This window comes from Tupaia chinensis, unplaced genomic scaffold (genome assembly GCF_000334495.1).
Source record: "Tupaia chinensis unplaced genomic scaffold, TupChi_1.0 Scaffold146052_1, whole genome shotgun sequence".
NCBI lineage: Eukaryota > Metazoa > Chordata > Mammalia > Scandentia > Tupaiidae > Tupaia > Tupaia belangeri.
This window is the reverse complement of record NW_006205908.1, coordinates 654,172-677,395: the sequence shown is the minus strand read 5'-3', so window position 1 is coordinate 677,395 and position 23,224 is coordinate 654,172.

The window sequence follows — 23,224 nt, the reverse complement described above, 5'->3', positions numbered from 1 at the left end:
TATATATATATATATAAATAGCTCAAACTGACTAAAACATGCATTATTTTCTGTCACTGGTTAGTTTTTCCTCTCATTTCTCACAACTAGTTATAGAATTTTTAAAAAAAAAATGTCAAATTAAAGAAAAAACTCACAAACTAAAACATGCATTATTTTCTGTCACTGGTTAGTTTTTCCTCTCATTTCTCACAACTAGTTATAGAATTTTTTAAAAAAAAATGTCAAATTAAAGAAAAAACTCCCTCTCCCCATAATCCCTGAGGGTACATGGGATCTGGCTTCCTCTGCACAGAGCCTAACCTCTTTATGATAGTGGCCAGCCCTTCTATTTATTCTTCACCTCAGGAAGCTTAATCTCTAGCTCTGAAGCCAGCTCTTCTTTTCTCTGTACACACTCTGGCTAGTTGAATGGCTAATAAAGTATATTGAACCCTCGTCCTTGGAAGGTACATTTGTCAAAACTTCTGTATGAACAGACTGTGAAATCACTGAAACTTGAAGATGTCATCATAGGAGAACAACAATAAAACTCGCAGACTCTTTTCAGTACAAGGATCCATTTTCGAGCATCCGCACAAGGTTTAACATCTCACTGCCTGGGAGATTTCAGGAGCTCAAAGATACCAAAAATATGAAGCCACCCAAGAAACTCCTTGAATAACAAAACCAAATTAAGGTGTGCTCTGAATGGGTCATTACATTTCAGAATTGTTTTGCACTTATTTAATTTTTGATCATTTAGATTTTTTACTACTTTTTCTTTAAGATCGTCATTGCTCTATAGAGATAGGGAACAAAAGAAAAATACCTTTGCTAATTCAGTCACAAACATTAGAGCACATGGCGACTCATAAGTTTTAAATGAGTGGAGATGGCAATTAACTTGTAAGATGGCCTTGGTACCTTAAAATATAGCATCTATGTCCTTCAAAACTTTGAAGAACTGCCAAACAAAAGATTTGCAAAGAAGTAAATTAGGTCTAAGACTTAATAAATCTTACCATCATGTTTATTTATAGCCCATGCCAAAATTAATAGTTTAAAAACTTTACTTGGATACATTATAAATGTATTTTTTTTTTGTAAATTAAGTGATATCTATATAATATATATTACTTGCTAATGTATATTATTTGCATTTTCAAAGGTTTTTTTAAAAAAATACTTATTTCTGAAATGTCTAAATCTCACTTAGGCAGACATTTCAGAAATAAGTATTTATTTTTTAAAAAAAACAAACATAAAAATACTGACAGGAAAATGTAGGAAATTGTTCCTAAATGGTCAGGGTTTGACTGCACATATTTGCAAGTGGGTACTTTTCCCACGAATCTTGTGTTTTCTGTATCTATATAGAACAAAAATCTTCAGGTATTATCAGACACATGAACTCCTTCCACCTTTTAAACTCCTGTAGCATATGAAGCTTTCTGTTCAAGGCTTCTATTTAAAGTCTTTTCTTTATTATGTTCCTACAGGGATTTCAAGGGCTGCTTCTAGATCTCTTGCTTTTTACTTCAGCTTTAAAAAATTCTACCGGGGTTTCTATTTTTGTGTTACTTGTGTTACTTCACCAGATGTCCAAACCATTTAAGACATGGCCTCTAAATCCTTGACAGCTATTTGAGGGTGTCAGTATGTTCTCAATTCATTTCATTTTTGCCTGATCTTGTCTTGCATTTTCCTATGGAAAGAATAAAACAAACATCTAAGGAGTGCCAGCTGGGTGCAAGTCACAGTGCTGTGCACCAGGGAGACAGTACACTTGTTTCCTGCTCCTGAAGAACTCAGACACATGGAGGAGGATACAATTTATTAGCATTTCTTATAGAGTTGAAAAATTGACATTGACAACTTGGATTGGCTTTCTTCTCCCTTCTGATTTTGTTACTCCATTCAGTACCAATTACTTATTCTCTTTTCAATTCATTATTTTTAGCTTATGTTGCGTAAGAGTTTGGGACTCTAAACCAACTTACCTCTTCCCACAATTACTGGCCCATTTGGTGCCCTGTCTTTAGCGGGTATTCCAACCAATCAAAGCCCCCAATTCTATCCCATCCAATACTTGAGGAGAAGCTAATAAATGTTCACCTACTATGTCCTATCAAATTTTATGTCATTGATAAGTCTTACTTTTTTACTCATGGCCTACTTGAGACATTATTTGTTCAGACGGATGGTGACAAAATTTCAAAACCATTTTTATTGCTAAATCTTCTGTCATTTTTTTTTTTTTAATTTTCCACAGTGTATGTGCTCACCAGAGAGAGTACAGAGAGGAGTGAGAAACACTCCTCCTCCCCGGGGGGACAGTCACACTGCAATGTCTTCTCATCCATTTCTTTCTTCTTTTAGGAGTTTGGTCACACATACATATGAACCTGGCATGTTTTTCAAGTTGCTGGGTCTGGGACTCAAACCATACAGTCTAGCCATCTTAACCACCACACTATTGACTGGCCCAACTTTTTTTTTATTTGAAGGCTTCAGAACAAAACTTTAGCCTTGAGGTTTAGCCTAAGGCTCAGAAAGCAATGCTGTTATCTTTAGACTGGATTTTCAGAGTTAGCCTGTGTTCAGTAAGTTTATGCACATGGAATTTTGGCATGCGATTTGAGTATGTAATTAAGTAACTGACAACCCTAAAATTGCTACTGACAAAGGACCTTCATGAGAGAGATTGTGTTGTTTAAAAAGAATAATTCATAGAACTACTATTAATGATAAAAATAACTACAACTATGATTGAGTTTTTCTTGTATCTTAGACTCTGACATAGGTGCTTTATCTAAGAACTTCTAGCTGGATTTAACAAAAAACATCCAATGGCAGGGATGGATACAAGAGTCTAAAACGTCTAAGTCTCAGGGAGCAGAGGAGATTGGGTCAGCCAGCTTCAGGAGTATGTGACCTCAACAGTTACACAAGGATCCACTTGATGTAATGGTTGTCAGAAGCTACATTAAAATATTTAATAATTTGGGACCAGCCATTGGTGTAATGGCTATATCACTGGCCTCCCATGTAGTCGACCACGGTTTGAATTCCAGACCCGGTGGCTTAAACTCATCATGCTGGGGCACGTGTGTGTGCATGTCCAAGTTCCTGAGAGGAGAATGGAGAAGGGATTGTGGTGTGGCTATCCTCCGTGGGGGGGGGGGAGGGTGATTTCTTGCTTTCTGACTCTCTGTCTCTCTCCGTCTTTCTGGTGAGCACACATGCCCTATAGCAAAAACTTCTCTAAAATAATAATAATTTTATTTTTATTTTGTATTGTTTTTAGTCTGCTAGAGGACACATGTACTTGCTGGAAAGAGACACAGAAAGAGAGAGAGAGAGTGAGAAAGCACACCCCACCCCATGGGGAACAGTCAACCACAATCCCTTCCTTTATCCATCTCTTTTCAGGATTTTTGGGCAGCATGCACACACACCCAACATGTTTCTCAAGGTGCGGTGTTTGAGACTTAAACTGCACTGTTGACCATGTGGGATCCAGCTGCCTTAAATAACCTTATTTTTGAATTCATATTTGGTAAGTGAAGTCCATCAGGAAAGTGGAGGGTGTGTACAAACAGAAGAAATAGATGCTGCCATTCTTTATGGTTGTATTCTCATATAATCTTCATGATACCCAGTGAACACAGAACTCAAGCAAGAGAAACTCAAAGCAAATAAAATATGAATGTGCTATATCTAAGACTGAGTAAGTGTGGGTGTTTACAGTCCAAGAAAGGTCATGTTTCCATTCAAGTCAGAACTTGCTTTAAATGAAAAAAAAAAAAAAAAGTAATAACATTCAAAGAAATGCAAACTACCAAGGAATCCTTTCTTACCGCATGTTACTTACCTATATTAGTTTATCACATACACTGATAAAGATGACATTAAAGAAAAAAAAAAGCTATCACAACTCATAGTTCCTTTTGCTTTCAGGCCTCTCTTATGAATCAGTAAGTCAAAGAGAGATGATACTGGCCGAATGTGCACTTATCAAAAGTGAAATGAAACTCCCAAAAATACAGTCAACTGATTCTCAGCAAAGGGCACAGGATAATCCAGTGGGGAAAATAAAATCAGCAAATGGCGCTAGAAAAACTGGATATTCACTGGCAGAAAAATGGAACTGGATCCCTATCTCTCACCATTAATAAAATTCAATTCAAAATGGATGTAAGATCTAAATGTAACACCTTAAACTAAACTACTGGTAGAAAACAGAGAAAACTCTTGGAGACATTGGCATAAGCAAATATTTTTTAAATAAAACCCTCAGAGAACAGGTAATAATCCAAAAAAACAGACAACTGGAACTACATTAGGTTAAAAAGCTTCTGCACAGCAAAAGAAACAATAATTAGAGTGAGAAGACAAACCCTCAGAATGGGAGAATATATTTGCAAACTATGCCTCAGATAGAGACAGAATATACAGAAAACTCAAGTTGCTTACCTGGGAGAAAAATAAAAAAGATTAACCCAATTAAAAGATGGTCAAATGAACTGAACAGACACCTGTCTAAAGAAGACATATGAACAATGAAAAAGCATATGAAAACATGTTCAACATCTTTTATCATAAGGGAAATGCAAATCAAAACAACGATGAGATACTACTTAATCCCAGTAAGAATGGCTAAAATTAAACCATTTAAGAATGGTAAATGCTGGCAAGCTAAGGTGAAAAGGGAACCCTCCTACACTCTTGGTGGGAATGTAAATTAGTAAAGTCATTGTGGAGAACAATATGGAGGTTCCTTAAAAACCTACAAATAGAATTACCATGTGACCCAGAAATTCCACTCTTGGGTTTCTACCCAGAGGATAGGAAACCCCTCAGTTGGAAAAGTGTTCACACATCATGTTTATCACTGCATTATTCACAATTGGTAAGACATGGAACTAACCCAAACATCCAGGAACAGATGACTGAGTTGAAAAAATGTGGCACATTTATACTATGGAAAACTACTCAGCCATCAAAAACAGTGGAACATTGATATTTGATACAAAGTGGACCAACATGGAAGATTTAATATTAAGCAAAGCAAACCAGATTATGAAAAAGAAGCATTGCATATCCCCATTCAATATATTGAATGTCTGCATTCTATGGTCAAAGCTGAGGGATTGGAAGTTATAATAGCAGAGAGGTTACTATAGATACTAGAGACAGTATAAAAGGGGGTGGGTAATGAAGGTTGGGAGAAGGGATCAGAAAAGAAAAAAATATTTAACAGTAACAAAAATAAAAAATATCTGCTGATCACAAGGTATGTGGTAGTATCTTTCACTTGACCAATATGCATTGTATTCATGCTGGGAAAAATCACTTTGTAAAGATAGTGATTAAATATAATATTTTTTAAAAGAAATGAAATGAAAATAGTTGTGTTAGTTTTTTTTTTCAGCATTTTCAGTCTTCTGGTCTGCTAATGTAGACAGATATGAAAAATAAATTATATAACTCTAATAATTGTGCATATAGGTTAAATTCTCTTATATTTTAATTTAATTGGCATTAGAGGACTAGCCACAGTATTGCATACAGGTTGATGTTGCTATTCTGTAGTTCAATTCCAGGCCCATCCCCTAAGCCAAGCACAGTGATACGTGCTTACAGTTATGCTACTCAGAAGCTAAAGCAGGAAGATCATCACATAGCAAGACCTTGTTTAAAACAAACAAAAACTGACATTTAAAGAATACAAAAATCAGTAGTAAAATTCATGCTAATAATTGAATATTTCTTGCTTTACACTGAATAACATTAAATAGTAAAAAAAAATTTGTAGAACGCCAGCAGATGGTGTAGAGGTTACATCTCTGGACTCCCAGTTGGCCGACCATGGTTCGAGTATTGGACCCAGTGGCTACAAAATCACACCGGGTGCATGTGTGTGTAAGATCCCAGGAGAAAAATGAAGGAGAAATAGCAGCATGGCCATGCCCCCCACCCAGGGGTGGTGATTTCTCACTTTCCCTCTTACTGTCTCTGTCTCTCTTTCTCCTGCAAGCACATTCACCCTAAGATAAAAGCCTCCCACAAAATGCAAAATAAAGTCGTGACAAATCTAGACACAAAGAAAGAAAGGAGGAAACTTTATGTTTAGTACATTTAAGGGCATTTCATTCTTGCTTTTTTAACAATGGAATCCCACAGTTTTATCCTGTATGGAGCCTCACAATTTACATAGCTAGTCCTGCTAGCACTGATATGGTATCCTACAGTCTCAGGAACCCAGAGTCCTTCTAGTCTGTTTGCTGCACTGTCTGTAGCCTCACTGTAAGGGTCCATAACTTAACACCCACTTGACATAAAACACAAGGTTAAATGAGATGAAGGCAAAGAGCATATGCTTTCTCTTATGGCAAGTTTAAGAAATATGTTATGGGACCAGCAGTTAGCGTAATAGCTATGTTGCTGGACTCCCAAGTAGTAGACCATGGTTCAAGTCCCGGACCTGGTGGCTTAAAGTCACATAGGGTGCGTGCACGTGTGTGCCCAAGATCCCGAGAGGAGAATGGAGGAGAAGGGATTGTGGCGTGGCTATCCCCCCTAGGGAGTAATTTCTCACTTTCTGTTTCTCTGTCTCTCTGTCTTTCTGGCGAGTGCTCATGCCCTATAGCAAAAACCTCTCAAAAAAAGAAAAATAAATATATAAAAGAAAGATGTAACATGATTCTTCTGCCTTCTTTCATAAATCAGAGATCACTCATGTAAGCATGAGTACTTCAAGGACAATGGAAAATAAAATATTTGATAATTACATATACATTCAAAATATAGGAGTTTCATAACCAAAAATAAATAAATAAATAAATAAAAGAAAGAAAAAGTAAAGACTGTATACTGGGACACAACCAATAGAATCTACCACATACACTAAAACAAGCTCGTGAGGAATCAGTGAGTGATGAGGTGGTCTGAGACTGACTTTACTGTAAAAGACTTCCCCAGAAGGATAAGAATGTGTATCAAAAGGTGATGGAAGACACATATAGAGACAGAGGGGCTGGCTATGTGGCCTAGTGGTTAAGGAAGCCAGATTCCACATGACAGATTGCACATTTTAAATCCTGGCTCCAGCAGCCTGAAAATATGCCAGGTATGTGTGCATGCATGCCCAAATTCCAACTGGACAGAGAAAAGGAAGAAGGCTCGGCAGCCTGATGACACCACATTGTGTGTGGGGGGCGGTGCTCTCCCTCTCTGTCTCTGCCCACTGCATGTGCCCTCTAGCAAAAAAAAAAAAAAAAATAGAGACGGGCAGTGGTAGAGAGATAGAGGCAGAGAGAGAGAAACAGAAATAAGGATAAGGGATGAGGCTGTCTGCATCAATAAGTGTATACATTAGATAAAAAAGTAAAAGTGGTATGAAGTAATTTTAAAAATTTATAAAGAATAAAGTTAGGCCGGATTCAGAAAGTTTGAAGAAGTTGAATTCTATCATTTTCTATATGACTGGGGGAAAAGCACTTGATTTAAATTAGTAATTCCTGCTTCATGGTATTTCTTCTAAGGATTATAAATAATGTGTCTGTGCTGCCTAATGCAGTGTCTGATGATTACTAGACACTAGTTCAGCTGTCATTTGAATTACTTTGATTTTTAAAGACAGATATTCATTTTATTGCATTTTGTATCCATGATAAAAATTGTGTTTTCTTTTTAGTTATGTATGTATTTATTTTAGATTTTTTGCATTAGGGCAAGTATGTTCACCAGAGATGGACACAGAAAGAATCTAAAGAGTATAAATACATTTAATAATAGACTGAACTTGAAGTACCTTTCAAATAATTAACTTGAATACAGCGTCTCAGCATTTTGGAGAACTCCATAATTAAATAGCTCTGTATTATTATCCCCACTTTATAGGTGAAACCGTAGGTACGAAGATATTAAAGAATTTGCCGGAGAACATATATTTAGTCAAAAGCAGTGATAAATTGGGAGTAATACTCAAACTTTGCATTAGTAGATGCAAATTTTAAAATACCTTACATCTCTATTGCTAGCCTACTTATACTCAGATATTTTGAATTTTATTTTTATCTTCTATGTTCAGGGATGGGCCATGTAAGATATGTATGATTGGTATGTCATATTGCACAAAATCATATAAATACATTTAATAATAGACTGAACTTGAAGTACCTTTGCAATAATTACCTTGAATACAGTGAGAAATCATCCCTCCCAGGGCACTAGGCCACACTGCAATCCCTTCTCCTTCATTCTCCTCTCAAAATTTTGGAAACCCATGCACACTTGTCTGGTGTGGTTTTTCAAGCCACCAGGTCTGGAACTTAAGCCATGGAAGCAACCATGTGAGAGCCAGTGCCTTAATCTTCATGTTACATGCTGGCCCAGAAATTGTATCTTTTTAATATAGCATTTACATGTGTTTTTATTAATTGATATATTGATTTCTTCTATGAGTGGTGAGAGAGAGACTGAGGAAAAACACCGTCGACAGGGCCCCAGTGCCATGATCTACCCGCGTTCTTAGCTAACCCCTGATCATGGGCACATACATGCCTGGGGAACTTAGAGAGGTCTCTGGACTCATACCTGGAAACTTGCCATGTGAATCAGCTTCATAGAGTGTCACAATCTACCATTACACCATTGTCTGGCCCCTAGTTTACAGCATTTTTAAGTAAAATATAAACACAAACTTTTACCAATGCACCACCAGTAATTATTAGCATATTAATTACAATAAATATTCTAATATTTTAAAATTATAAATATCAATATGTATGCAAAACATAACTTTACATCAAAGTGTTCTGCTTTTATTTCAGCTAGTCTTAAACTGCAATAAGGAAAGGCTATGGACTTGATGTAATTTTTTCATATTTAAATGCTCACATCTGGCAGCTTTGAATATTTCCTCTATTATGTTAAATAACTTACACCTCTTTTGCTAGCCTGCTAGTACTCAGATATTTTGGATTCATTTTATTTTTATCCTCTGTGTTCAGGGAAGTGCCATGTATAATTGGTATGTCATATTGCACAAAATCATATGAATACATTTAATAACAGACTGAACTTAAAGTACCTTTCAAATAATTAACTTGAATACAGTGTCTTAGCATTTCGGAGAACTGAATAATTAAATAGCTCTGTATTATCATCCCCATTTTATAGATGGAATCATAGGTACAAAGATATTAAAAAATTTTGCAGAACATAGATTTAGTCAACAGCAGGGATAAACTGGGAGTAATACTCAAAATTTGCATTAGGAGAAAAAGTTCAGCAGAAATTTCTGCTAAATCTGTATTCTACATAGAAAACCAAATTGAAATTATTACTGCTCTCATTATTAATATTCATTTGGTATCAAAAATATGCTAGGTACCATAATATACACGAAATGAGATAAAACCCCCTAACCCCAGCCCGACTATATATCTAATCCTCCCAACTTATTACTAGTACATGCAAAAGGGTGTTTTATCACCTTAATTATTTTCAAGAAATGACACCAATAGCAAAGAATCTTGTGAGTCTAATTGCTAAAGATAATACATCTCATATTCATTCAAGTAGCACTAACCTTTCCTCCTATTATAATATTGAAGACAGAATTTGAGAACACATGCTATGCCTGAAAAAGAACCGAGGAAACTACTCATAAATCAGATAACCCTTTTAGTCTTTGATTTGGGTTATATTCATACACCAATGTAAATTTTAGTCATGGTTTTAAATATTTATTTAAAAATATGGATGAGTTACTGTCCTTAGCAAATTTAACTCTTTGTAAACAATTACTGCAAAATCTGTGAAGTATATATTATCTCTAGCAGACAGGTGAGGAAGGGAAGGCTCTAAAAAGCGAAGCTATATGCCTATGGATACACATTGTGATGATAAATACATAGCTGGTCTTTAAGCAATTCTAGGTCCTTTCATTCAAACACAATTATTCTCATGTTGTTGTATTATATTTTGGCAAATCTTAAATCATGCTTAAAATTTTTAAAAATTTACAACATCTATTTTTAATTGCTAATGTTTATAAAAATTACTAAGACATTTAGATGTATTTTTCCAATATTATTTTGTGTTTTCAAATGACAAACTTTCCTCTTTTTATGCCTTTTGTGGAATGACTTTTAAAAATTCTTTTTCTTATTACTTCTACTTGTTTGGAAATTGAACATTCTTTTGCTATTTTTATTGGTTGTCCTTAAAAAAATTTAAGTGTATATATGAAGTTATAAGTTGAAAGTTAATCAAGTTTTGTTAGTATTCTATGATATGAATATGCTAAGGTTTATTTAATAATTCTCTATTAACTTTTGATTATCTCCAAGTTTTCAAACTTATAACAATTCTATAATTAGTATCTATCCATTTATCTATCTATCTATTTATCATTTATTTATCTAGAAACCTGTCTGCCTATCTGAATATTTACCTGTATAGTTGTATACCTATGTGGTAATTTTTGTGCAATAGATCCTTAATGATTTAATAACTATGTCTGAAGTTACACACATTTAAAATTTTGATAAATACTTCTAAACACTATCTAAAATGGATATATAAAATTTTAATGACACTAAGTGTGTGTGAGAATATCTGCTATTCTGTTTTCTATCACTATTTCTCCTTCTTAGATTATTGCTATTATGGTCAGTAACTTTTCTTTCTGGTAGGCAAATAAAGAATAACTCATTGTTGAATACTTTCTGTTAACCACTTTTTTGTTATGGTTAATTACTGTGATGTTTATCATTTTGATCATTTGTTAATGAGGTTTTAACCATTTCTTGGTGGAATTCAATATGTTCACAATATTCTATGACCATAATTACTATCGATTATATATTCAAAATTTCATCATCTCTAACAAGAACTCTGTACCCAAGAGTTAATACCCTTCCCCCAAATCTCCCATTCTGTCCCTGGTAACCTCTATTCTATTTTACTTTCTGTCTCTATAAAGTTGCTTATTCTAGGTACTTCATAAAAGTGGAATCATACAACTTTTATCTTTTGTAAGCTGGTTCACTTCATTTAGCATAACATTTTCAAGGCCCATCCAGGTTGTATTGTCTATCAAGATTTAAATTTCTTTATAAGATTCAGTAACATTCTTTGTATGTACTATACAAATGTAATTATCCTTCCATTTTTTGATGGACATGTTGTTCCTACCTTTTGGCTAGTGTATATAATGCTGCTTTGAACACAGGTGTGCAAATATCTGTTCAAGTCCCCATTTTCAGTTGTTTTTACAACATAACCAGAATTTGAATTGCTGCATCATATGGTAATTCTATCTTTAATTTTTCAGGGAACTCTGTTACTGTTTTTATAGTGGCCTCACCATTTTACGATGCACAGTGGTTCCAATTTCATCACATTCTCATCAATACTTTATATGTCCAGTGTGTTTGTTTGATAATATTACCCATCCTAATGGATGTGGAGTAGTAAATTTAATTTACATTCAGCTAATGAATAGAGATGTGGAGCATGTTTTCGTGTCCTTATTAGACATCTATGCACCTTTGGAGAAATGGTGTGAAGAGGTATAAATGGTCTATTTTTAGAAGGTGTTCATTCACCCTAAGTCAATATTTTTACAGAGTAATTCTTTAAGCAAATATAAAGTTTTATGATAATTAAGAAAGTCCTGTAACTAGACTTCATTATAGTCATGTAGAAAATAATGCTTTAGCCATGCTTTAGGAAAATCCCCTAAAGACATTTACAGATGTACATAACAAATATTAGAAAACTTTTTAAACATGAATCATGTAAGAAAAATAATTAGATTTTTATAAAAAAATATAATATTTTAATAGTTATAACTGTAGCTTTGTGTTCCATTCTATTTTCACTGAGTCAAATATTTCATTGTTACAATGATTACTCATTTTTCTCAACATTCCTCTATGCATTCTAGTCAAATTTTTCTGATGTGAAGTAATTACTGAAAAAGACCCCCTAAAGAGATTGTACTTTATTTCAATATAAAAGCATTTGACTCTATTTCCTTAGTACTTTAAAATATTCAACTTGACACTGATGCAAATTTTTTTTTTTCGCTATAGGGCGCGTGTGCTCACCAGACAGACAGAGAGAGACATAGAGACAGAAAGCAAGAAATCACCCCCCAGGGGAGGATGGTCACGCCGCAATCCCTTCTCCTCCATTCTCCTCTCGGGATCTTGGGCACACATGCACACATGCCCGGTGTGAGTTTTAAGCCACCGGGTCCCGGGACGCGAACCGTAGTCGACTACGTGGGAGTCCAGCGACATAGCCATTACGCTAACTGCTGGTTCCCGACACTGATGCAAATTTAATTTGACCATGAGATGTGTGCATTGCTCATAATATGATGAAGAATATTATTACCTACTTACTACTTTTTAAAAATATTTATTTATTTGATTTGATTTATTATTATTTAATTTGATGAGAGAAGAGAGAGAGAGAGAGAAAGTGAGAGAACAAGCCACCAGGTCTAATATTTGAACTATGGTCAGCCACGAGGGAGTCTAGTGCCTTAATCACCATTCCACCTGCTGGCCCCTATTAACCTACTTATTAAGATATGATCTATACAATAATGTATACATTAGATGCCTTTAATACATCAATAATCCTTTATAAGATCAAAGTGGATACTTGTACATAAAATTTCACTTCTCAAACATAAGGCACTGAGTGGTATTAAAAGCAATCATAAATCCTTGAGTTAGGAAGGAAATAATTTGGTCTTTATTTGAGGAAGGGGTGACTGAAAGAATTGATACATACCTCTAGGTCATCAGGTTTAATCAAGATCTGGGTGGATTGATTAGAAGTTCTTGCCATCAAACAGCTATGTAGTATCTATGTGTGATAAGTTACTAGTTATAATCTTAATAAAAAGAGTCCTCATCATAAAAGTTGCTATCACAGAACTAATTGGTGCCTTCCATAGCAGCATTATCAGAATATTGCATTAAAATGGCACCTTTTTGTTTTCTCAGCCTAACTGGTTGAGAATAAAAAATAAAATAAAATAAAGTCATTGTCTAATCAGAAAGCAATAGAAAGCCAAAAATTGAGGGAAGTCACCTTACTAAGCCTGCATTTATCCATTAATTCATCAACTCTTAGGCCACGTATCACAGCTAAAGGAAACAGAGAATAGAAAAATGAAGCAATTGCAGGTTCTGTTTTTTGATGGCTTATGATCTAATAGGGGAGATAAAGCAAGTACACAGATGATTATTGAACAAGAGAAGGCATATGTGCCTTGAGAGAATAAATGGAATGTTCTTCCTAGTACTCAGAAAGTGGTAATTTATGTTGTGAGTTGTGAGGTCCAGGGGATTTGGACAGATGGCAAGGAAAGAGGCAACACAAAAAAGGAACCAAGAAAATCCATATTTATTCACCCTTCTCATAAACCATCAATTCACTGAATTCATTAATTATTATTCCTTGCATTATTAAACTCATGTCATCAGAAATTGAGATATCATTGATTTAACATGCTATTTTGAAAGTACACCTCACTTTAATTATGGACTTCCTAACAGAAACAAGTTAATATAACTGAGTCACACTTTCATTCTACATGACCTTTCAAAGCAGAAAATAACCAGTTTACATGGAAGCCAGATTCTAGCAAATGTAAAATAATAATCTTTAAGACTTCATATTGGGGCCAGCAGGTGGCATAGTGGTTAAGGCACTGGACTCCTACATGACTAATCATGGTTCAAGTTCCCAATCTGACAGTTTAAAACTCATGCTGGGCATTTATGCATGCATACTCCAAATCCCAGGAGGAGAAGGGATTATGGGGTAGCCAACCTCCTTGGGGAGTGATTTCTCACTTTCTCTCTCTATGTTTCTTTCTGTCTTTCCAGTGAGTGCACACACCTCTAGTAAAAATCTCTCTCTAAAAAAAATTAAAAACCAAAACCAAAAAAAAAAGAACAATCAAAAACACTCACATCCACACCTGTCTCCAAATAAACAGATATTATATAGAATATAACTAAAAATAATTTTCATTCAGTACTATGTAATTCTATCAATGGCAGTTTCTTAATAGTAGAGTGTGGTAAAAATATTAAAATGATGGTTCATTTACATTATATTGACATTTGCTCTGCAAAACATTGTGAATAGTTGGGAAGGAAAAATAGTTTTTCACCACAGTGAATCAAGGAAAATGCTTCAACTTGAAAACAATACTATATCTTAGAAATAAAAAGGCTATATATGGTTAGCCAAATAATTTCTTTGTATTCAAAATACAAAGACATAATATAGTTAATAAACAATTACCAGGAGGTCTAAATAGTTAACATAATATCTTCGGGCAAATTCAAACTTTCTTTTTTAGGTAATACTTTGTCCTCAGGTAAAAAGAAGTTGTAATCTACATCCACTGTGCAATTAAATTAATATGCAACTAGAGGCAAGAGATCTAACCCCTCAGAGACTGATAGTCATCTGTAAAATCTAGTAGAGAGGAATTCTACCAGAAGAACTGAATAAAAAGTAGAACTCTTTTTAACATACACACACACACACACACACACACACACACACACCCCTAACCTGAGTCTCATAAGTTTAATTCTGATACATTTTCAGTACCTGTTTAAAGAAAAAGAAGGGTCCATTCTGATTCTATATGTCCTTAAGGTTCACTACAAGACTGAAAATCACTCCTTGTGATGATGTGAAGAAATCACAAAAAGAAAAATTGTACTTAGTATTAACAGAGTCAAAACATTTTAAGAGAAAACGAATAATCTGTGGCAAACTAACAGAATGGTGCTGTTTACTTTATAAGGTTTTAATGAGATTTAATGAAATAATTCATGCAAAATACATAGCATTGGAGTATGCTCAATAAACACATGATACTCTTCTTTCTTCTCAAATACATCTCAATCCCATTATTCTTCTATATCATAGCTTAGCCAAGATTTTCTACTTGTAAGTGATAATAGCTTTTAATAAGGTATGCATTCTAAGAAGTACTAGGTTTTAAAGAGTATAATGGGTCAGAATATGGCTTGTCCCTCAAGGTTTCATGCTTTGGAATTGGATGTGGAGAGGTGGTGATGTCTAGTGGTTGGTTATTGGTTCTTGATGATTGCATCATGGAGGCACCACTCTCATGGACAGGTTAATAATGTCTCATGAGACCCAGTGAATTTTAGATCTCATGAGAATCATTAGCTCTGATGAGAAACAGTTGCTAAAAAAATAGACAGAGATCAAGTGGCTCACTATTTCTCTGCACATGCCTGCCATCCTCTGTGCTTCTGTCAGACATGCAGTAGGCCAAGATCTTTGGACTTCTCAGTCCCTACAATTGTAGTTAATAAAATCTTATCTCCTTTATAAAATCACCCTAGTCTCAGATATTCCTATTAGCAATGTAATAACAGATTAATACAAAGGGCCAAAGTTGGTTCTTGGGGGGTAAAAACAATCTTATTCTTTTATGTGTAAAATATAAATATAAATACACTACATAAACATACTATAGCTGTGATATTATTATTTCATGGAAGGGCAATTCAAAAAACTGTCTCAATAGATTCCTTAGAAGGGTGACTGAAAAAGAAAAAAAACAGTTAAAAAACACTAAACAATTAGAAATCACATTCCATGAAACAGATTTGATGCAAAATAAGGTGGAAGTTAATTTATACATTGACAATACCTTCTAAATGTATGCTATGTGTAAAACCATCTATTAGACATTGTAAGAAATAAAAAGATACATGGCATAGTCCATACTTCATGAACTCAAGGCACTTAGAATTTATCACCGCATAGTACAAGCATCAGGTAGCACAGAGGTTCATGGGTTCAGGAAAAAAGTTATGTTCTTACTAGAATAATCAGTAAGTTTTTTGAGGAGATGGTTTGTCAGCTGGGTTTTTACTTGAAATGATCATATATGGTGGTGGAACATTCCATATAGGAGGAATGACATGAACATAGGCCTGAACATAAGAGGAAGCAGGAGAAAAGGAAGAGTAAGGATGACTAGGAATGAAGAAGAATGCCAACTAGGAGTCAAGAATTTGTATCACGGAGAATGGATAAACCTGGATGAGCTCTAAGAGAAACAGGCTGGGGCTGGCAGACTATTAAAAAGTTACTGCTACTGGGGCCAGCAGGTGGTATGGTGGTTAAGGGCACTGGACTACCAAATAGCCAACCACGGTTTGAGTTCTGGATATTTGGATATGGCAGCTTGCTTTCTTTATCTTTCAATATCTCTCTCTCTCTCTCCTTCTCTCTCTCTCTCTTTCTCTCTCTTTCTCACTCTGTCCCTCTATGGTCACATTAATATTAATTAATTAATTAAGTTAAATAAAATAATAAAAAAAGAAGCTACTATTACTACAAGTGTGCAGGAATGGAACAAAAATCCTGCCCAAACACAATAGCAATGGAAATGTTAAAGATTCAGTCAGACTTGTTGGCCTATTAGAGAAAGGGATGAAGAGACAAAGAATGAAAGATAGAAATCAAAGGACTTCAAGGTTTTCATTCTAGATAATTGAATAATAGTAGCATCACCTTTATGATTCTCCAGGGTTTCTCAATTTGTCCTCGTCCTGAATAACCAGTTCCATTCACCAGATTAAAAAACAAACAGACAAACAAATTGGACATCAGGCTGAATTCACATCGATAATCATCAACAATGTTTATTTCTACTTACATGAGTCTCTGCATAAGACCTAAAGAAAATATCAGTGTATTCCCTTAGTCCATACCCATATTAGTAATACGCCAATGTATGGTGGTATACATAGAATAATGAATTCCTTGGGGTGGTATTTAGAAAATTCATTCATTGTCTCAAATTATTTAGGGAGTTTTTAATTGAAAAACTAGTGAATGACAGCAGTATTGTCATCTACTTCATTATTTAGATGGATGCCCTTTGAGCTATATGCAATACTAAAAGAACATAAAGTAACATGTCTTACTTGTTTTCAGATACAATAATTAAAGAAGGTAGATTCATTGGACAAAAAGTATGTACTGAAAATGGAAACCACGGGGAGATAGAAAATGTTTACTGGGGCCCCAAGTTGTTTGAACCTATGTAGAAGAGAGTGTCTACAATAGGATAGTAAAATAAGGCTGCTAGGAGTAGACGACTGAATTTATTTTTTCTCAAAATACAAAATGAAGCAGCAGCCTGAAATGAAAAAGCGGCAGCAGATGGTTCCAGATATAGAAAGAAAAATATCTCAAACTATGGGGCATAAATTCCTCAAAGACAATAAAAGAAAAGACAGGCATAAGTTTCACTTACCTTTTCATCTCATTATTTTACTCATTTTCTCTACTAATCTAAAATGTAATGATATTTGAATAAAGTAATATTCTACGTGCTAAATGAATTCTTTCAACATTTTTTTCCCTTGATCATTACTGAAAATAGTAGCAAGCATTACTAGAAAAAAAAAATAGAGAATAATCTCTTCTGTACCAGGCATCATTACCTAATGGTGGATAAATCTTCTGTGTAGAAGCACAGTTTAGTAAATGTACAAAAGTTAAAATAAGATGGGTTTACTCACAGGTGTAATCCTGAATATTGACACTGATCTATGCTGTGCACCTGGTACGATTCTCACAGGCCTCTCCTAGAATGACACATGCTAGGGCTGTCCTGTAATTTATAATAGGCCAATTACTTCTGGTCCTGTCAGTACCATTAGCTCAGTGTGTAGAACACTGCACACAGTGTACACTGACAACCGGCTCTGGACATCCTTCTTCTGAGCACAAGGGGACTGCAAAACATGCCTAACAAATAAAGTCAAATCTGAGACTCTATCACCCTTTAACTCTTGGCCTATACTCAACCCTGTTTCATAAAATATTAAATTTTTTTTCACAGGAAATTCTGTGCCTGCCTTCTTGTCTACAACCAAAGCTGACGCGCCTAGTTCCTTGATGGCATACTAGGATGAACAAAAAAGAGACAGTTTGTGTTGACTCTATCTCCCTCCTTAATCCCAGGCTTTGCTTGGGGAAGAATTGAAACTACCTGCTTTGATTTAAAAGGGGGGCCAGCAGGTGGTATGGTGGTTAAGGGCACTGGACTACCAAATAGCCAACCACGGTTTGAGTTCTGGATATTTGGATATGGCAGCTTGCTTTCTTTATCTTTCAATATCTCTCTCTCTCTCTCCTTCTCTCTCTCTCTCTTTCTCTCTCTTTCTCACTCTGTCCCTCTATGGTCACATTAATATTAATTAATTAATTAAGTTAAATAAAATAATAAAAAAAGAAGCTACTATTACTACAAGTGTGCAGGAATGGAACAAAAATCCTGCCCAAACACAATAGCAATGGAAATGTTAAAGATTCAGTCAGACTTGTTGGCCTATTAGAGAAAGGGATGAAGAGACAAAGAATGAAAGATAGAAATCAAAGGACTTCAAGGTTTTCATTCTAGATAATTGAATAATAGTAGCATCACCTTTATGATTCTCCAGGGTTTCTCAATTTGTCCTCGTCCTGAATAACCAGTTCCATTCACCAGATTAAAAAACAAACAGACAAACAAATTGGACATCAGGCTGAATTCACATCGATAATCATCAACAATGTTTATTTCTACTTACATGAGTCTCTGCATAAGACCTAAAGAAAATATCAGTGTATTCCCTTAGTCCATACCCATATTAGTAATACGCCAATGTATGGTGGTGTACATAGAATAATGAATTCCTTGGGGTGGTATTTAGAAAATTCATTCATTGTCTCAAATTATTTAGGGAGTTTTTAATTGAAAAACTAGTGAATGACAGCAGTATTGTCATCTACTTCATTATTTAGATGGATGCCCTTTGAGCTATATGCAATACTAAAAGAACATAAAGTAACATGTCTTACTTGTTTTCAGATACAATAATTAAAGAAGGTAGATTCATTGGACAAAAAGTATGTACTGAAAATGGAAACCACGGGGAGATAGAAAATGTTTACTGGGGCCCCAAGTTGTTTGAACCTATGTAGAAGAGAGTGTCTACAATAGGATAGTAAAATAAGGCTGCTAGGAGTAGACGACTGAATTTATTTTTTCTCAAAATACAAAATGAAGCAGCAGCCTGAAATGAAAAAGCGGCAGCAGATGGTTCCAGATATAGAAAGAAAAATATCTCAAACTATGGGGCATAAATTCCTCAAAGACAATAAAAGAAAAGACAGGCATAAGTTTCACTTACCTTTTCATCTCATTATTTTACTCATTTTCTCTACTAATCTAAAATGTAATGATATTTGAATAAAGTAATATTCTACGTGCTAAATGAATTCTTTCAACATTTTTTTCCCTTGATCATTACTGAAAATAGTAGCAAGCATTACTAGAAAAAAAAAATAGAGAATAATCTCTTCTGTACCAGGCATCATTACCTAATGGTGGATAAATCTTCTGTGTAGAAGCACAGTTTAGTAAATGTACAAAAGTTAAAATAAGATGGGTTTACTCACAGGTGTAATCCTGAATATTGACACTGATCTATGCTGTGCACCTGGTACGATTCTCACAGGCCTCTCCTAGAATGACACATGCTAGGGCTGTCCTGTAATTTATAATAGGCCAATTACTTCTGGTCCTGTCAGTACCATTAGCTCAGTGTGTAGAACACTGCACACAGTGTACACTGACAACCGGCTCTGGACATCCTTCTTCTGAGCACAAGGGGACTGCAAAACATGCCTAACAAATAAAGTCAAATCTGAGACTCTATCACCCTTTAACTCTTGGCCTATACTCAACCCTGTTTCATAAAATATTAAATTTTTTTTCACAGGAAATTCTGTGCCTGCCTTCTTGTCTACAACCAAAGCTGACGCGCCTAGTTCCTTGATGGCATACTAGGATGAACAAAAAAGAGACAGTTTGTGTTGACTCTATCTCCCTCCTTAATCCCAGGCTTTGCTTGGGGAAGAATTGAAACTACCTGCTTTGATTTAAAAGGAGCGGAAGTGTTTTTCGTTCACAGTCTGACAATTCAGCTCTTCCATTGCTCTCCTGACAGCACACTGACCCTTCCACTTATATCTGATAGGATAGTAGCTACACTCTCCGACAATCTCTTGTTTTTTAATGGATGCTTGAAAGGAGACACTTAGGAATAATTTAAGCTCTGACTCTTTTTAAATAGGCCTTGATCTGCTTATAAACTACATGGCTTAGAAAAACTATTCAATCATTTATTTTTTTAATTAATTAATTTTTTTGAGAGTTTTTTTTTTTTTTTTGCTATAAGGCATATGCATTCGCCAGACAAACAGAAAGCGAGAAATCACCCTCCAGGGAGGATGGCCACGCCACAATCCCTTCTCCTCCATTCTCCTCTCGGGACCTTGGGCACGCATGCACACGCACCCTGTGTGAGTTTAAGCCACTGAGTCCAGGAGGACTCAAACTACAGTTGACTACATGGGAGTCCAGCAACATAACGATTATGCCAAATACTGGTCCCAGCCGTTTCTAACTGATAATACTGGAAAAGAATGTTTTGAAAACTCAACTTTAAACCCAAGCATAAACAAAAACTTTATGTACAATAGAGGAAACATTGGAATTGAGTGGGGAATAAAAAAGAATTATACAAATGGAATTGACACAGTTGGCACTTGATAAGAAAAGGAAAAGCCATATAATAATAATAATTAGGATAATAAAAATTAGATTTTTTGGAGTAAAATAAACAATAAATATTTGGAGCTTGGTGTTACGATTTTCATATGCAGAAAATTAATAGCGACTTGGCATTAACAATTACCTGAGGAATGATTGCAAAGGGATAGAAAGACTGCAGAGACACTGGGATGGAGTTAAGATTACTTACATTCCTTTATACTGCTGCTTACTGTGAGGAAATTAATTCTATTTTCATTGAAGTGAAATAGCATTTGAGGAAAACAAACTATCTTATAATGAAATGTATTTATTTCTGGAGTTTCATATATGTTCTGAATTCATATGAATGTATTCTTTAGAGAGAAAAATGAGATATATAGTTTCCTAGTGCCTCAAAAAAGAAAAAGAAATCCCCACAGTACAATAAATACTAAAGAGATCGATATACTTTAGTGCTAGTATTTGTCAGTATTTATCAGGAAATTTTTAGTGCAAAAACTGTAAAAACAAATACCTTATCATGAAAGAGAAATGTATGTCACATTAAAAAAGAATCCAAGGGTCCAGGTAAGATACTTTTCATCATAAGATTAAAATCTTAGTAAATACTCAAATAACTCCAAAGAATAATTTAATAACTTAGTAACAGCCTGAATGAGTTCATTTTCTTTCAACTCCATTTTGAATGAAACGTGACCAGGCCTAAAAAAAGTGGCACCCTTGAACTCTTGATGGACACTGTAGCAGACAGCTGACATTTCATTTCCACCATGGAGCTAACAACCTTCTCTATCCCACATCATATCCATCTTTCATAAGGCCACAGCCAAATCCATTGCTGCAAATGAATACTGTCATTATGACATTTACATGTCAAGAATTATTCAAGCTTGACTAAATCCCATAGCCCATACCAAATTCGTTGAACATTGTTTATCCATTTTTAGTCCATTCTAATTCAAGCAACTCTATGCTAAAGAAAACAATATAACAGATTATAAAATAACCACAAAACAAAAAGCCTACTGGTAACCCTCAAACATACTGGATATGTGTATCATGAGAAAACATATAGTATAGGTGACAGTTATATCTTTTTTTTTTTTTTGGAGAGGTTTTCTGGCTATAGTGCGCTCGCCAGGCAGACAGAGAGAGACAGAGAGACAGAAAGTGAGAAATCACCCCCCAGGGGGTATGGCCACGCCGCAATCCCTTCTGCTCCATTCTCCTCTCGGGATCTCAGGCACGCACGCACACGTGCCCGGCGTGAGTTCTAAGCCACAGGGTCCGGGATGCGAACCACGGTCGACTACATAGGAATTCAGCAACATAGCCATTACACTAACTGCTGGTTCCCAGGTGACAGTTATTTCTGACCAATTCCAAACTATCTAATAACATGTGTTTGACAGTATAAGCCTTATAAGTCAATGGTCTCCCTTTGTTATTTTGTTGCAGTTTCAGACAAGTGAATTTTTTGAGTTGCAAAGTCATATAAGTAAAAGATATTCTAGAAATCATCTACATTAATAAGAATACTGGGACCAGCACATGGTGGAATGGTTACATCACTGAACTCCCATGTTGACTACAGTTTGAGAAATGACAGCTTAAAATTCACACTGGGCACATGTGCTTGCATGCCCAAGATCCCGAGAGGAGAATGGAGGAGAAGGGATTGTGGCATGGCCATCCCCCCACGTCTCAGGGGGCTGTGATTCTCACTTCCTGTTTCTGTCTCTCTCTGTCTCTCCAGTGAGTGCATGTGCCCTATAGCAAAAATCTCTCTCCAAACAAAATGGTGTGGCAACAGGTTGTGGAAGACTTTCATTGCTTAACACCCTGCAAGTTTATCATTCACGCAGAGCCTGGACTGCACTTCAGGGCAGCTGTCCTCTGTGAGGTGGTTTTGCACTTCAGATGCCTTCAGTCTTATGGCACCTCTACCCCATAACGTGCTTCCACAGTCCCTAAGGAGGAGGAAAAGAGCAGGGGTCACAAGTGATACATAACAATTCAGCTCCCATGTCCTTACTCAAAGATGTCAGAGGGCCACTCCTACCTTAAAGACCACACGATTATATTCTAGAATGGGTCAAAAAGCAGAAATGTAAGTGAGCACTAAAAATGTCTACCACATCATCTAATCTAATACTTTCATTTTCTGGCTAATCTAACTGAGGCCCACACTAAGTCACGATTGACAAATAACAGAGATGGAATCATAATATTATTCACCGATAGTTTTGTCAAAATTAGTATATCATGAAAAGCATGGCTCAGGGACCAGCAGTTAGCGTAATGGCTATGTCGCTGGACTGCCACGTAGTCGACCACAGTTCGCGTCCCGGAGCTGGTGGCTTAAAACTCATGTCGGGTGCGTGTGTGTGCATGCCCAAGATCCCAAGAGGAGAATGGAGGAGAAGGGATTGCGGCGTGACCATACCCCCTGGGGGGTGATTTCTCGCTTTCTGTCTCTCTGTCTCTCTCTGTCTGTCTGGCGAGCACATGTGCCCTATGGCAAAAAAA